Below are 15,969 nucleotides of genomic sequence, written 5' to 3'. Positions count from 1 at the left end.
ATACAGCATATTGCAAATAGTCCCTGGCCACTGCGGGTCTCTTAATGACCAGAGCTCTTTTTTTCACAGAGGTTGTGACAATTATGAGAACTTTTTTTTCCCCAATTCAGAATTAAATCTCCCATAAGACAAAGAGAAGAAGGATGCTTTTATGGTTGTGGATTTAGAGTTCTAGATTGGCTTCTTTACTGCACCAAAAACTGCATCTGAGCATGAGCAAATAAGCCAGGGCTGATCACTGTGGAGTGTGCAGGGTGGAATGGCATCATTCTACTTTTCTTGTACTTACAGGCATTGCCTGAGAGTTCCTCCAAAACTGAGTTGCCACAGGGACAGAGTGCTGTGCGCTGCCCCTGCCTAAGGCCCTACCTCCACCACACAGAGAAAAGCGTTGGTCTCCACCCACAGCACTTTAGCAAACTCTTGAAGCAGAGTCAAAAAGTCCCAAGCAAACTTTTTTAGGCATTTCAGACCAAAGCCACGTTAGAGCTTCTCATTTTCCTTCTTTTCAAATGGCGATTTTCTCTTTCCTTCTGACGCACATTTTCCCATCCAAAAGCCCTTTCATTTTTTCATTTCTGATTTTGCAAAGTTAATCAGCCTGAAAATACATTTGAGATGGCTGCTTGGTAAAATGTTCCCTACAAGAACATCTAAGTCTGTGTTTTTCCTGCCCTAAGCCTAACAAAGTGCACCTCACCTGAAAGACTCCAGTCTGCTGTGCTCACCACTTGGCACAGCCGTCTCTGTTTATCCCCACAATAGTGATGCACAAGCCATGCCTATATGACCCCCCATTAGTATTTCATGGGGAAAGTTCAATGTTTTTATTTGCTCTGCATTTGTGATCAACACGGACAAATCAATTCTAATTCCATCTTTCCTCAGACTTTTTGTAGGTTTTAATAAGGACCTTAGAGATTCCTTCCCCCCCAAAAAAAAGAATAATTCAGGCTTAGTAATTAGGCTTCATACAGCCACTGCTCACAGAGAGGAACCTAACAAGTTCTTTATAGTTCCCAGGAGACCAATTAACCTTCTTTTAAATATATCTCTCTATAGCTACAGAGATAGGTTTGCACAGAAATGCACATACACACAAGCTTTTCAGTAGTCTCAGATGCTCCAGCTCCTTGTTAACCAAATTCTGATGGGGCTCCCAGCAAGGGAGCAGTGCTGAAGCATCCTGCCTGAGTCCTTTTTAACTCCAAAGATGCTTAATTCAGGTCAGAGCACAATCTCTTCTCATTTCCTTGCCCCAGGGACAGGAGGAAGGGGATCATCACGCAACCTCTTCTTTGCTTAAAGTTCCCCTCCATCTCCTGGGCTGAAGCCCACAGCACCTGCTTCTCTCCTTACCTGGAGCCAAGGAGCCTGCTCCCCTGTCTCTGTTACAGCTAAAAGCTGGTCTAGTGGGGCTGATAAGACTGGAAGAAAGAGCAGTGTGTTCTTCCTCCACCCCTATAATTCAGCAGCTCTGATTTCCAGTCCCCAGAGGCTCTGAATAGGAAGGTGGCAATTTTACATGCTTCTTGGAGAAAAACTGCACTTTAACTCACAGGTGATTCCTCTTGACAATTCCACTTGACTTTCAGAGCAGGAGCCAGGAGACAGTAAAAGAGAAGGGCGTCTGATGAGAAAATTAGCAGAGCTCCACTCTTCCCCTCCCCCAAGCCCTGTGCTCTCTGCTGTACTTCCCTGTTTACTTTTAATGAAGCTTCTTTTAATGAAGCCATTTTAGTGTTGCCTTCCTGTTCTAGGAGATGCCAGGTGTGGTGCTGAGCATCCCGTGATGAAACAGGTAGAGGGGAGGTCTTGCCTGATCTTCTGAGGACACCCAAGCGACTGTGTTGCGAAGTCATGAAGCTGACACCTCCCACACCAGCAGCAGCACGCTGGTGGAGCCCACAGTAAAAGACGGGAAGGCCATTGTGCTCTTCAGAGAGGGTCACAGGCATCACACCGCTGCAGGGAGGAATTGGTCTCTGTACCTATAACAGTAGCCATACAGCTGAAGGACAGCCGGTAGTCTCTGAATGCTGGGGACTGCGTGAAAGGGAGCTGTCACTGCTGAGGGTTTCCTTCTGGTTCTCCTGGGCAGTCCCATTCTCCCATTTGGGTGCAGGGGACCTTATACTTCAATCTCCTTTTCAAAGTCACATCAAGGTCTGGGGAGAAACTCCTCAGTGAGGTACTGCCAATGTCTGGGTTTCTGTTCTCATTAATGTCATTAATATCTTGTACCCAGCTCATACCCTGTGTAGGACCATATGCCCTATATAGGACTGTGATCAAAATAACATCACTGGGGAGTGATGTTCCCCATCATGCTAGCAGGAGTGCTGGATGAGGGCAATTCTCTCTCACAAATTGGGAATGTTAATTTCTGAACATCTGTGGCTGAATGCAGCAGTAAATAACAATATTTTAAAAGGTCAATGTAATGAGAGTATAGAAAGAATTTCTGTTTCACCCCTACCAAATGTTTTCTGTGGGGACTGTTACATAATTTGTGAAAAACAGACAAAGATCTGATTTTGTATTTTTTGCAAAGACCAGAGGAATGCTGAGACCAAGTCTGGGATGGGGTAGCTTGCCAGCAACCATGCAAGGATGCCGCCTTGCTTTATGGCTGGCAGATGGGAAGACAGACAGAAATCCTTTAGATGGGCATTGTCCAAGTTAATTTCATGAGAGCTCCAAAGCTCTTCATGCAATCCATGTAATGTGACTGTGATACACCCAGGTCACAAAGCTGTTCATTTTACCATTGAGTTCTAAAATCCGGACAAAATGTGTCCTTCCAATATGGTAAACTCATCAGGAGACAAGCATCTTCCTTGCTGTGGGACAACCCTTTGAAATCTGCTGCTAAGTCACAAGAAACAGTGGTTATTGGGTGATGAGAGTGAGGAGCTTGTCCTGTGTGTGTGCTGGGAAAAGGCCAGGGTGCTGACAAGCCCTTGGTTGGCATTTGCAGCATTGCAGACACAATGTAGGTTTAGAGCTCTTCTGACTAACAGGCTCAATCACATCTTGCCCACCACCCAGATAGGCTTTAACCTGGGCCTCTTTCCTCTTGAGCAAGCACTGTCAGAAAGTCATTTAGCCAGGCAGGCTTAATGGCAGTACCTCCCCTTTACGACGTGCCAAAGCGGACGCCAGAGCATGCTGTGTTCTCCCCAGTGCAGGAGCGAGGTGTCTCAGAGCACTTTTTGAGGCCCTCCACCTCAGTGTGTCATGAGCTGCAGGGTGCTTCTCACTGGCCTGCTCTGCACCAGGACACAGGTGCCATGCCCACTGCCTGCTTTGTGTCCTGCCTGGCCAGTGACGCAGCTTCCTATCAGGGGCCATCGCCCTTGAAGCTGTTGCAGTTTTACCCTTGTAAAAAGACGACAAGTGTCCAGATTCTGTTGGGGGGAGTGGCGGGGGATAAAGAGGGAGGGAGCAAAGAGCAGAAGTTCTATTAAAAGGAAAAACAAAATAATAATTTCTGAAGTGGCATGGCAGCCTTTAGCTTGCTGCTCCACTCTTGGTACATGTCAGAGAATAACAGTTAAGCAGGACAAGTCTTCAACCTCTACATGGGCTTTGGACCATTGTAGGGTTTTGTGCCTGTTGCTCCCTGGTGCTGGCTGAGCCGGGCCAGCTCTGGCACTGCCTGCCTTCCCCCAAAGCCACTGCTTTGGGGTTGCAGTGAGCTGGGCCCAGCTGTCACTGACATTTTGTGGAACAGGCTCTGCAGCCTGGGGATGCCCCGGGGTGGGGGAGTTGCAAAAGGGACCCAAGGAAAGTGAGCTTTGTTGTCATTAGGCTTGAATTCCCTCTACCATCTGTAACTCCCATGAAAAGCTTATGCAGTCTGCCAGATGAAAATGGTGGAAACCCTGAATTGCTGCAGGCCTGCAGATGGTCCCAGGCAGAGAAGGCCAGACTTGTCACAACTGTCCCTGTGCCAGCCTTCACCCAGCCCTGCCATACACCTCAGGTGCTGTACGAATCTTCTCACAGCCAAACCTCACTGCATGAAGCGTCCGGCACCGAGTGGGCCAGCTCCTGGCCAGCCAGCATGGCCTTTTAGCCAAGCAAAGCTTCTAGTCTCTGGTCAGGTGTTTGATTTCTTAGACAAATGAGTTTACAGCTTTCCCATCTGAAACACTTTGGTTATTTTGGGTGTAATTATGTTACCTCAGTGTGTGCTTTAAAAAAAAAGGCCTGAAGACCTACTCTGCCTTGCCTGCCCAGGGAAGAATTTCTGGGGTCACAGGGGAATTTAAAGCTCAAAGGTTTACAGTCTCAGCAAGATAAGGTGGTATAACAGCCTCCACACTTTATGGTGCTAGCTTACGACGAGGTCAAAACAGCTTAGCATGAGGATGAATTTTACACAAAGTTCCTGTTTGAGGAAGAGAAAAAAACACCCAAAACCCTCATACCTAGCATTGACATAACTATTACATGATTTAAGGGGGGGGCGTTGCACAGCCCCAGTGGATTCTCTGCTTCCAGTGTGACAACAAAATTACTCCTAAAATGAGATGGTGTCTCTGCTGCAGATCTCCAACTGAGTCGTGCCACTCTGTGTCCTGTGTCTGTAGGGATAAGCAAGGCACCATAGCATTCATCCTCTCTGCAACTCACCTGGTGTCTCTCTAGTCTTAAATTCCTGACAGCTCTGAATATCCACCTGCCTCCATGGACCTGGACTGGTCCTGCCACCCTTTTGTCTCCTCTTGGTCTTACCTCTCTGCTGCATAGCGTTGGCTTGACCCCACGCCAGAAAAATTGGCTCCAGTTACAGACTGGTGAACAAGCCTATAACCCCATTACAGTGGGACATGTCTTGGGGGCTGTGTGCATGCAGCATCACTCTCTTAGTGTCTATGTGACAAATGGTGGCAAAACCAGCCAGCTCAGAAGCACCTTAATAAGAAACTAAGTGTACCTTTGCAGTGACCTTGTAAGGAAGCTCATGCACATGGACTTTGATGTCTACACTAATGTGCCACAGAGACCTGAGAAACCTGCCCCGTGGACCAGTATAAGTTGCAAACATATGGGGAAAAAATGGAAAGCAAACTGTCAACAGAATATGAATACAAGCCAGGAATTTTTCAAAGGGGCAGTTACTTCATAGAATGACTCACAAGTATCTAGGTGATGTTACTGGGTGGAGGAATCTGACACCAAACAGTTTTTTTCACTGTGGAAGTATTTCAGTGCCCCAGTACTCTCCCACTGACTGCATCAAACATTTCAGTTTTGGAATGCATCTTGCTAGGTTCAGAGTTGCACATAGTGTTTGTTCCTGTTCCTGACCCACTCTGCAGACCCCTTCCTGTCACTGTAATGCTAGTTGTCAATCAGATTACTCATTCAGGTGCTCCCATTGTTGCTCCTTCACCAGCAGGAGGACTAGAGCCTGATGGATCTAAAGTCTGTGATGCTGAGGCTTAGAGGCTGATCACAAACTTTTCTGTGGATTTCACAGCATCTTAATGGCTTTACATACAGTCTTCAGAAATGTTCATTGAAACTCAGGACAGGTGTGACCCCCCAGCTACCCCACCCCGTGGGGCAGCAGGAGTCACCAGCTGCAGGGCGAGGAGATGAACTGCTGTCTTTCTCATTATTCATGTAATTGTGATGCCTTCCATGGCCTTTGGAAATGAGGAGAAAACGATGTCTGCTGTGTCTTGCTTGGCTCCTGTGGTGCTCCTTGCAGGGTATTGTCAGGTTTCCACCAAAGCAGGGAGCTTTGCTCTTTAATAAAAGCACGCCTGCAAATCTTCCTGCAGCTGCCATGACTCTCTTCATTGTTGTGTCCCCAAGCATCCTGCTAAAGCAGAGAGCTGGGAGTCAGCTGGGCCACTGCACATGGACGGGCACTGAAAGGCACGGCGGGTGAAAGCCCTGCTACTCCCTCAGCACCACTGGGAGTTCCTGTTTCAAGCAAGATCCAAGGGGCACAGGGCATCCAACAGCACTGGAGTGGAGGAATGTGCAGAGCACAGCCCTTCCCTCACCTTCCCCCGCCCCCATCCTGTCTTCTACAATGAGAAATTCATCTTTTGAAACTATATATAGGAAAATGTCAGGGCCTTTCCCCATCTCCCTGGGTTCCCACCATTCAGAGAATGAAGATGAGTAGAGATGAGACAGGGGTGAGGACAATCCATGCTAATTTTACATCAAGTGACAAAGTTCCTCCATCACTGGAGGTGTGAGTCTTCATCTGTGCGGCAAGCCCCAAGTTCCACACACCGTACCCACATGCCTGGCCACAGTTGGGTATCTAGGAGATTGAAATATGGAGGTGTGCCAAACGCACACAGCTGCATCCATTTACTGCCAGTTGGCTGGCATGAAACCCACAATCTGATGCAAAGCATGGGTGCCAAACCTGTGCAATAAGCATCCACAGAAGAAACCCATGTAAACATACATGTAAATCCATGCAGAGCTTTTCTCTAGACAAGCATCCACTTGGGACCAACTATTTTTGGCTGTCTTAGAGCTTTTCCCAGGTCAGCACTTGGTAGTGGGTAGGACCTTCAAGCTGCCTACTTACTTGCCTTTGGAGGTTATGAAACTGGTCTTTGAGCAATGTAGAGCATTTGTGTGGTCCCAGCCAGTATAGCGTTGCTCAGTGGTTAAATAGCAGATGTCAGCCTCCAAAACTGCCAGATTGGCAACTGTCAAGAATACTGACAGATAACATAAAACATAAAATCCACTCGCAGATGGCCTTTTTCTAGAGGAACCAAACATTAATTTTTATGTTCATCTGAAAGACTGTGAGCTGAATTTTCTTGCTCCCCTCCCTCCTTAGCAGCTTCCAGGCAGTTAGTGCTGCAAACCCAAAAGGAGGGTGAGGTCCTGGGAGCCCCAATGCTTTCTGGGCAGATGTGGGAGAGGACTCAGCTTTTGCAACTGCTTCCTTTTCTACTGGTTTTTCCAGTAGTTGGGGGGTTTGTTCAGGACTCCATAAGGAGATGGAGTCTGTCAGGTACCCACTAAACCCTCTCCTGATTTTTTTAGTCTGGCATCAAAGACAAGTTAAGACTTGGAGCTGTCTGGGGCATTAGTTTAAAAGAAGTGCCAGAAATGTCAGGCCAGCTTCATGAGGACACCAGCCTTCTACCAGGTGTGTGCCCCAGCTTTTGCTCCAGGCCCAAAACCTTTCCTGCCAGTCTTGCCCCGAACTGGAGTTTTGTTGCACTGAGGTCTGTAAGGCTTCAGACTTGGCCAAGAGTGAATTGATTTTATTTTCAGCTCATATAGAGCTCCTCACCATCAGTTCTGCTTTAGACAAAGTCTGGGACTTGTGCTAACCCATTTTTCTGGTTTTTGTCACTGTTAGGCACTTTGGGCTCTGTAATACTGATGTGGCTGCATGATAACAGCAATGAAGATAAATTACCTCAAAAATAGGCGCTAACCCTTTTAGCTCTTTAGAGCAAATCAGAGCTGTTCTGAACAGCCCACAGATGAAAGAAATGGCTGTTTATCTTCATTTACAGCCACTGTGGAGAGGCACCAGCATGCAAATGCACTGGCCCGGGGGCAACATCTAAGGTAGTACTGGAGTCATAGGGTTTGCTGGTGGAAAGAGGACAAATGAGGAGAAATTCTCTCCTCCCCACCATTTCACTACGTGCCAGCCTTTGCCTCTGCAGTCACCTCAGTAGTTTTCGTTTGGAAGAGCTGGTCACCGTAGTTGACTGCATCCCCTGCTACTGTGACCTCTAGCTCTGCCTCTGAGCTGCCATCAAAGCAAGATAGCAGAAAGGACTATTTTAAATGCAAACCAAACTGTCAGCCACATAATTTGACACCTAGTGGACTAACATGTCCTTCCTAAAGTAGGGCATATGTGGGACTCATCTGCCAACATATGATGCGTCTTCATGGAGAATTTCAAGTAGTTTCCTTTTTCTCTTCCCCACAAGAAGTAAGACTTGTTTTCTTCCAATGGGAAGAGCACGGTATCCGTATCGGGGCTTACCCAAGTGTCAAGGTGCATTTCAGGTTTTCCCAGAGAGCTGATTCACATCTGGGCCTGCATGTGAGGTGCTCTCTTAATGATCAACAGGGAACATCACAAATGCAAGGAAAAGGCAAGTGGATATCTTGTACACCTTTAGCAGAGGTTTGGGGTTTAGCTGAACCTGCCACCATGGCCTCTCCGAGGGAGAAGTATGTCTTGAGTAATGGACACAGACACTTTTCATTACGCCTACATTGTGTTATAAACCTGCATGGTGGCCAAGGGAAATCTGACACAGTTGCCAGAGGTGATAAAAGATTATGCTTATAAATACATTTTTTATCATTTGTGTGGTCTCAGGTTTTTCCCTTGCTCACAGCTGCAGCTGGAGTGATCCCTGCTATTAGGGAGAGGTACATATGCACAGCCAGGGTACAGAGAAGCCTGACCAATTCAGGCCCCATTACGCTCTTCTCTTTCTGTTCCTGGGCAGCAGCAGGGGAGCAGTTACCAGTGTTACACTTGGCTGCAATGTTTCTGTCATTGCTATCAAACCCTGAGATCCCTTATTGTTGTTTTTCAGGGTATTTGCTTCTCAGCAATACTTACTTGGTAGAACCTCTTTGTTTTCTTATTTTCAGAGTTGATCTGGCCCCCTCTATTATAATAGCACATCCTCTTATGGGCCAAAAGCACCTTCTTCTCTGCCGTTTCGTAAGTGCTGTTATCCCAGGTGAGTCAGGAGGGGGAGGCAGATATATTGGTAAGATAAAAGTAAACATTTAATGCCACTATAGTTTGAATTTTTTTTCCAGACATCATAGTTTTGACAATGTTTCACACCTCAGATACCACAAAAGGGATAATTTTTTTAGCCAGCAAACAATAAACTTTACAATTTTAATGGCAAAAGGCTCAATGCATTTGTTGACCGACTTGGAAATGGCTGTGACTTTCCACATTTTGAACTGATCCTCATGCTGTTTTTCTTTTTATTTTTTTTTCTTCCCCCCCCCCATAAAATTTAGTTGATAAAATATATATATCTACTACTGATACATCCTCTTCTGGAATTACCCACTTGTGGGACCAGCGCAAGTTCTGTATCCGTCAGTTTTTCTCCTCCTTAGCCCTATTTTATACCACTGTTATAATGAGAAAGAACGTAGCCACAGACAGAGTGAAATGAATTTAGCAAACATACACTTCAATGCATAGCACTTAGATAAGCATTTCCAACCATGATGTGTAAATAAATTATAAAATACAAGCAACTCTATAAAACAAGAACATCCTGAGTTTACAAATAAATTATATCCTTCATACATAGAATATGATGTGGATGTTAGTAACCAGCAGTTTCAGCTATGAGAGGGAAAGAAGTGAAACTTAGAAAAGTTAGTATCTATGCATACATAAAACATATATGTATGTGTGCTACATGTAAATACTCACACACATACATATACAATATAAAGGGTGAATACATCCATAGCTATAGTATATAGAGAATATGCAATATAGCTGAAACTGCCTCAAGCACCATTTTATTACCATTATTATAAAGTTTGATCTATACTTAAGTAGGACCACTCAAAGTAAGATGGTTTGGGTTGCATTTTATTTCCTGTCCAGGAGGTTTTTGAAGGTGGTTTGAAATATTATAGATGAATGTTACTGTTTCATTTTCAGCCCCTCCATGCTTTGCAGACACATTATGCCCTTTGTTAGCTTCAAAATGTTGCATAATTGAGCACAAGTCTGCTGTCAGTGAAGCCGGTGGCAAAACCTGTATTGACTTCAATGGAGTAAGGATAAGAGTGCTACTTTTTCAAGGGAAACCGAATTTGGGGTGGGTTTAGGGTTTGGGGTTTGGTTTTTTTTTTTTTTTTGAAAGTTTGCTTGAGGAGGAGAAAGAAGAAAAGATAAAGACAATAATAAAATGGTTTATTATTTCCAAGAGCATGTATAGAAGCTCAGATGACCCTGGGATGAGCGCACAATAAATGCAAGAGAGAGATTATTAACTTTGCATTGACAAATCATTCACTGTTTTGTTTGCCATAGTTATTTGGAAACCCATTTCAAATCTTGCAATAGCTGGTGACAGCCAGCCTTGAATCTCCAAAAACTGCTGGGTGTCGCCAAGGCAATAGCCTATGGAGTAACAAAACAAAGACTGTGAGGACACCAGGATTAAGCAAAGTATGTCGCTCATCAGTGGATTTGAGAAATAGCACCTGTCTGTGTGGCCATCATCTGCTCCTATCAGTATCTAGTGATACAAATGCTTTGATCTCTGCAATGATCTGGTGCATCCCTGATGCTGTGCAACTATCCCTCTTATATGAACTGGCATCAGAAGGTCACTCAGCCTCTGGTTTATGAGAATCATATTTACTTTAGGCAGTATTTTGCAATGCAGAATCTTAAAGCCACTATTTTAAAAGTATTAGGACAAAACAGAAAGCTTTGTCTGATGGACAGACTTTCAATTGATGTGACTATGCTATGTACATCTCATGCATATGCAGAAATTGTTGTGTTTAACAGCCATGATTGTAAGCTATCTTGCCTTAAATTCATGACACCCTGAAATATAGAGTAGTTCATTGGGAATACTTTTACAGGCTGTAACATTTCAACGACAGCCTCTCCATGGGAACTGCCACGACTCGGCTTTGTAGTCTGAAGAACAGGAGGAAGAAAGGCTCTTTAAAAGAAGCCTTCTAAAGCATTTCAAGCATAAATTCTCCCTACAGTGTGCCATAAGTCAGCTTCACCTTGGTGAATGCAAGGAGAAATGTTTTATAGGTATTCCTCAGAGTAGGGAGCATGTTGTTGCCATTGGTGAGCAGCTATGCCACCTTCCTGCAATAACTGGGGGGTTGGGAGTATCTCAGTTTGTGTACATATACACTCGACTGTATGCATATGCGACCCTTTATTTTAATGATTGCTTTTCAGCCCAGAAAAAGGTACAAACATTTGTAAAAGGCAATGCTTGCAAAAGAGTTTGGATACTTCAGCTGTCACAAAATCTAGTTTGATGCCACAGGTAATAGTTGCTATTTTAAGACACACCATATTATCGAGATAAATAAATTTAAAAAAAACCAAAACACTTCAGGCTGGACTGAATCTATCCTGTGAGCAAGCTCAGGCCTGCTGTGCATTACTGCCATCATCACTCCCAGTTTTCTACCTCTATAATTGCCATGTCCAGAGATGAAAGAAAAAAAAGCATCAGTGTGTACCTTTCATCCTTTTCTGTACGTTAGCTGCAGCTCTCACCTGGCTTGCTTCATGTCAGGGACCATGCCACTGCTCTTTACCAGTCACTATTTTATGTACCTGCCCGTTTCAGAAATTATGTTGTGTGGCAGTGGGAGTCTTCCAAGGCCCAATTGAAGCCAGCAGATGTTCAGAGACAGCCCTGAGCATGACCCTTAGGCAAAATGAGGGGGTATCAAATAGGTAAGAGGAACTTGTTCTTTGACTGTGTAACTAGCAGCACAATAAATACCCAGAAATAACAGGTGGATGAATTTTCTTCCTTGCAACTGGCTGTACTCTGCTGTAACTGTCCCAACTCTGAATGTGATTGTGCCTCAGTTATAGCGGCACAGATGACATGAGAACATGCCCAGGAAAGAGCTAGGAAAGGGGAGCTGGAGTATCACTTTGCTTCCTTGCTTTTCTGTGAAATAATACTTCCAGTTGCTTAGATCTGAATAAGCTGACAGGGAATTGCTTTGAGGCAAATGCAAGTCAGGCACGGCAGGAGCCATGATGCCTGCCGTTAGGACAAACACACCAGGAGCTGCAGCTGTCCCACAACCTTGAGGGTCTGAAGTGACCCAGTGCACCAGAGTCAGTGGGTGTGTGACCCATGGCTTCCTGCCCCCCACCGCGAGAGCTCACACAGACCAGTGAGATGGCTGAAGCCAAGTCACAGCCAAGCACCCCAGACTAAGGTTTCACTTGAATTTGGGGCTATAAAGCGAGTTCTGTCCCTTCTATAAATAAGGTTCATGTATATGCCAAAATGAGGAGTTTTCAGAATGAGACCAAACATGCCCAAGCAGTCCGGCTGCCCATGTCTGAGCTCAACGGTGGGGTTGCAGGGCAGTGTGGGCAATTGGCAGCCATTTCACAACCCAACAATGAAGAACTGTGATCTCCTGTCAAACGAGCGAACAAAGAATTAACCTTCAAACCTACTTACGTTAACATTGCTGTTTCCTACTAGGAAATAAGATTGATTTTGGAATATGCAAATGATTAAGCAGTCCATTCACACTGCTTTTGAGTATATCAGGCAGCTCGATTGTTTTTTAAAAATCAGGATAAAAACAGCATTACGCTGGCAACTGCTAGAGAATGGGTGACTGGATGACTTGCAGAAGCACATGGGTCTTCTGTAAAGTTCTGGCTATTGTAGATTAAGATCGATTTCATAATAAGGCCCCGATGCTTTTAATTATCCTTTTGGCAGATATTTGAAGTATAAGAATATAAATTCTGAACTAAAGAGTTAGTTTCAATGAGAAAACATCTTGCAGATGTCAAATCTCCACAAAATTTCATTCCCTTTTATGCATTAAGCCACCACAATTCCCAAAAATACAGTGGAAAATTCTGAAATGCACTGACAGAAAGTAAAAAATGAGAAGATAAGTATGGATTTTAGGATATGAATATGAGTACATGATGGGAGTGTTAATGACCACTCTAATTAGGTCCTCAGAAATAAAATATTTGAGAGGAGTGTGATTCTGCTGTTAGTCTTTTCATTATGCCAAATTCACCCTTAGCATAATACATTTGGTTTCAGGAATCAATTTCGTTCTATAGTGTCAAAGAGGGCAAACAGATGCTCTTACTTTTCATAACGACAGCTAGATAGAAGCGCTTTTTGCTATGCTTCCTAATCTACAGAAGTACCAAATCTAGAGGCAATGAATGATTGAGTTAATGACACTGAGGAGGATTAGATGTAATAGGTATTCTACAATAGCTCTGAAATACGTCCTCTTGATTTACAGAAAGATGACCACTTCTGTGTAAGTCATAGAATCATAGAATGGTCTGGGCTGGAAGGGACACTAAGGATCATAGAGTTCCAACCCCCTCTGCCACAGGCAGGGCCACCAACATCCAGGCCTGGATCTACACAAGGCTGCCCAGGGCCCCATCCAACCTGGCCTTGAACACCTCCAGGGACGGGGCATCCAACTCCTCTCCAGGCAGCCTGTTCCAGCACCTCACCACTCTCTCTGTAAAAAACTTCCCCCTAATATCTAATGTCCCAGCCTAGGGAGAGGGCATCTCTTGATAATAACGCATCCTGTACGCACACCACTTGCTAAGAACTCACTTTCTTTCAGTGAAATGCATGCTTACTATTATTGTACCGCTTGCTACTTGCCCCCTCACCACAGGTCCCCTGGGAGCCCAACATGCCTATTTTGGGCCACTTGTTTGCAGCAGAGGAAGGACAATGAGTCCCAATTACCCAGTGACCACCTTCCAGCAAACACATTTTCAGAAATGCGTAAACTTGAAGATGGCAACATTCAATTTCATGTGCACAACTTGGGGGCCGGGGCGGTTCCTCCTCGAATTATGGGGAATGGGCTGAGAGATTGGCCTAGCACAGTGACACAGGTGAGAGTGGTACAGGCCTACCTGGGAACACAGGCAGGTGAGAGATGGGAGCAGGCTGTAAGCCTCTCTCCTCTGACAGCGTGTATCTGGGGGTCTGTGGGTCTAAGCCCATAAAGAGAGATACACTCCATGTCCCAAGGGCACCAGGTCTTCATTCAGCACAGAACTGCCCCTGGCTTTACGGGCCTGCACTGAATTCATGGGGCTCTGCAGAGGAGATATCCTGCAACAGAACCAATACGTAACAAACACTACTGAAATCATTACAAAGAGAAGCAAAGCTAGATAAATTACATTGCTTGGGGCTTTTTTCTTTTTTTTGGACTCGAGAGAGGAGAGAGATCAGACCTATGTCTTGAATACTTACTGGGAACATGAGTTTCATGATGGGAAAATGCTGTGGAACAGACTAGAAAGTGACTGTCACACAGGACCCTTTTTCCCCTCCAAATAATCCTATACACTGTAAGAAGGATCTTCTGTAAAATCTAGGGACAGGGCTAACAGAATGAATAAGATTGTTATTATGAGTTGTAGAATATGAAAAGAAAATAAATGCTATTTCTGTCTTCTTTCTTTATTAAAAAAAAAAAAGTTGTTTTTTTTTTTAAACTAACCACTGGAAAATCTATCTGTATTTTTGTAGGGTTATTTTTCCATTGGGACTTGCTGCTTGGAATGTTTTAAGATGGTATTAATATGATGGTGCAGGTAAAAGAATAGTTGCATTAAAGTGCAGCAGCAGCAGTAATTTTATGCATATTGAGTATACGTTAAATGATGCTCTATTTTCTCATAAGCAACAAGAGAGTAAGTAGCACAAGCGTATGGGAAAGGAATTTTGTGAATGGGTATATTTCAATGGAGAAGAAGAAACCTAATTCAACAAAATAATTCTTCATGCTCATACATAAATGAAATGCAGATTTCACACATTTATTTAAGAAACACCAAAGATGTTCCTTCCCACATACTGTTTCGTAGCTAAAGAGACAAACTACTGGAACCTTTGATTGCATTGATGTGCAGACACTCATCCTTTTGATGTCAATGTGAATTTTGCCATCGCTTCACTACTACTGGAGGGTTGATAAGGAAAATGCTATAGCAAACATGCCTGATGTGCTCTATCCACTCATTCATGACTCCCTTTTATTTCCAAACATGCTGAGCAGAGCAGAGCCTGCACTTCTCAGGTATGCCTGTGACTCTGGACAGAATGGGCCAGAAACCAAAAGCTGCCAAAACATGTTTTGCAGTGGTCAAAAACAGGCGCAGCTGAATTTTATCAGTCATAGTCTTAAAAAAGACAGACAGAATAAATCATTCATTTTTGGACTGATGTGAAGCCTCAGCCTAGGGTAATTTTCCAGCAAGTCATTAGCACCAGAAAAAGGGGGTAGGATAAAAGTGTCTCCTCATCCATAACTCTAGCCAGTATGAAGCCAAAATTGCATGAAAAAGAAAACAAGTTATGGGGGTTGGATCAAACAGAAGAGATATTTACTTCAAGGTAATGTCACTGCTCCTCTCTCATACAGTGCAGAACCTACAGGCTGGAAAAATTACAGTGTCCAGCGTATAAGACAGTACAGAAGAACATATAAGCAAACCTTACTTACTGCTAGAAATATTTTTTTGTGTCATCTGGGATAGCTGAATTTCTCTTTGAGTGGCCTTACTCTGGTAACAAGAAAAGACAGTTAACATTTATTCATATGTTGTACTGATTAGGAAATATCTCTACAAACACAAGTTACTTAGAAACAGCAAGTCTGAAATAGGAGAAAACACCAAGAGAAAAACAAGCTGTAAATACATTTCAAAAGTGTGTTTGTTTTTTTTTCCATTTTCTTTTCTTGACTAGCACCATCTGTACACAATAAAGTATGAACATAAATGTTTGGATAATAAAGATTTGCAAGGCACTTAAACAGTTTTTCTGGATAGGTTTTCTTTTAATGAACCTCTCAATGGAAGTCCTACAACCACCTTTCCTCCTCCCTCAGCTAACGCAGGGAAAGAAGTGTCTTCTGCCAGCAGTTCTTATTTACAGACATGTCCTTAAAGGTTACTCAAAGTGCTCTTTTAGGCTAAAAGAATCAACAACCTTATATCTCCATTTTTCATGCTCGTCCTGTTTTGTTTTTTTTTAATACTACTCTTCTGTTCAGTATAGCAAATCCTCACACACACAGTTGAGACTTGACTCCAACCTTCATCCTCATTCTGTTGTCTTTGGGATGCTATTCAGAAAGGAAAAGGAGGATGGCAGAGATGTGCACTGAAATTCTCTCGAGGTTCATACT

The sequence above is a fragment of the Gallinula chloropus genome (assembly GCF_964237585.1).
Source record: "Gallinula chloropus genome assembly, chromosome: 3".
In the NCBI taxonomy this organism is placed as follows: domain Eukaryota; kingdom Metazoa; phylum Chordata; class Aves; order Gruiformes; family Rallidae; genus Gallinula; species Gallinula chloropus.
This window is presented reverse-complemented; position numbering follows the sequence as displayed.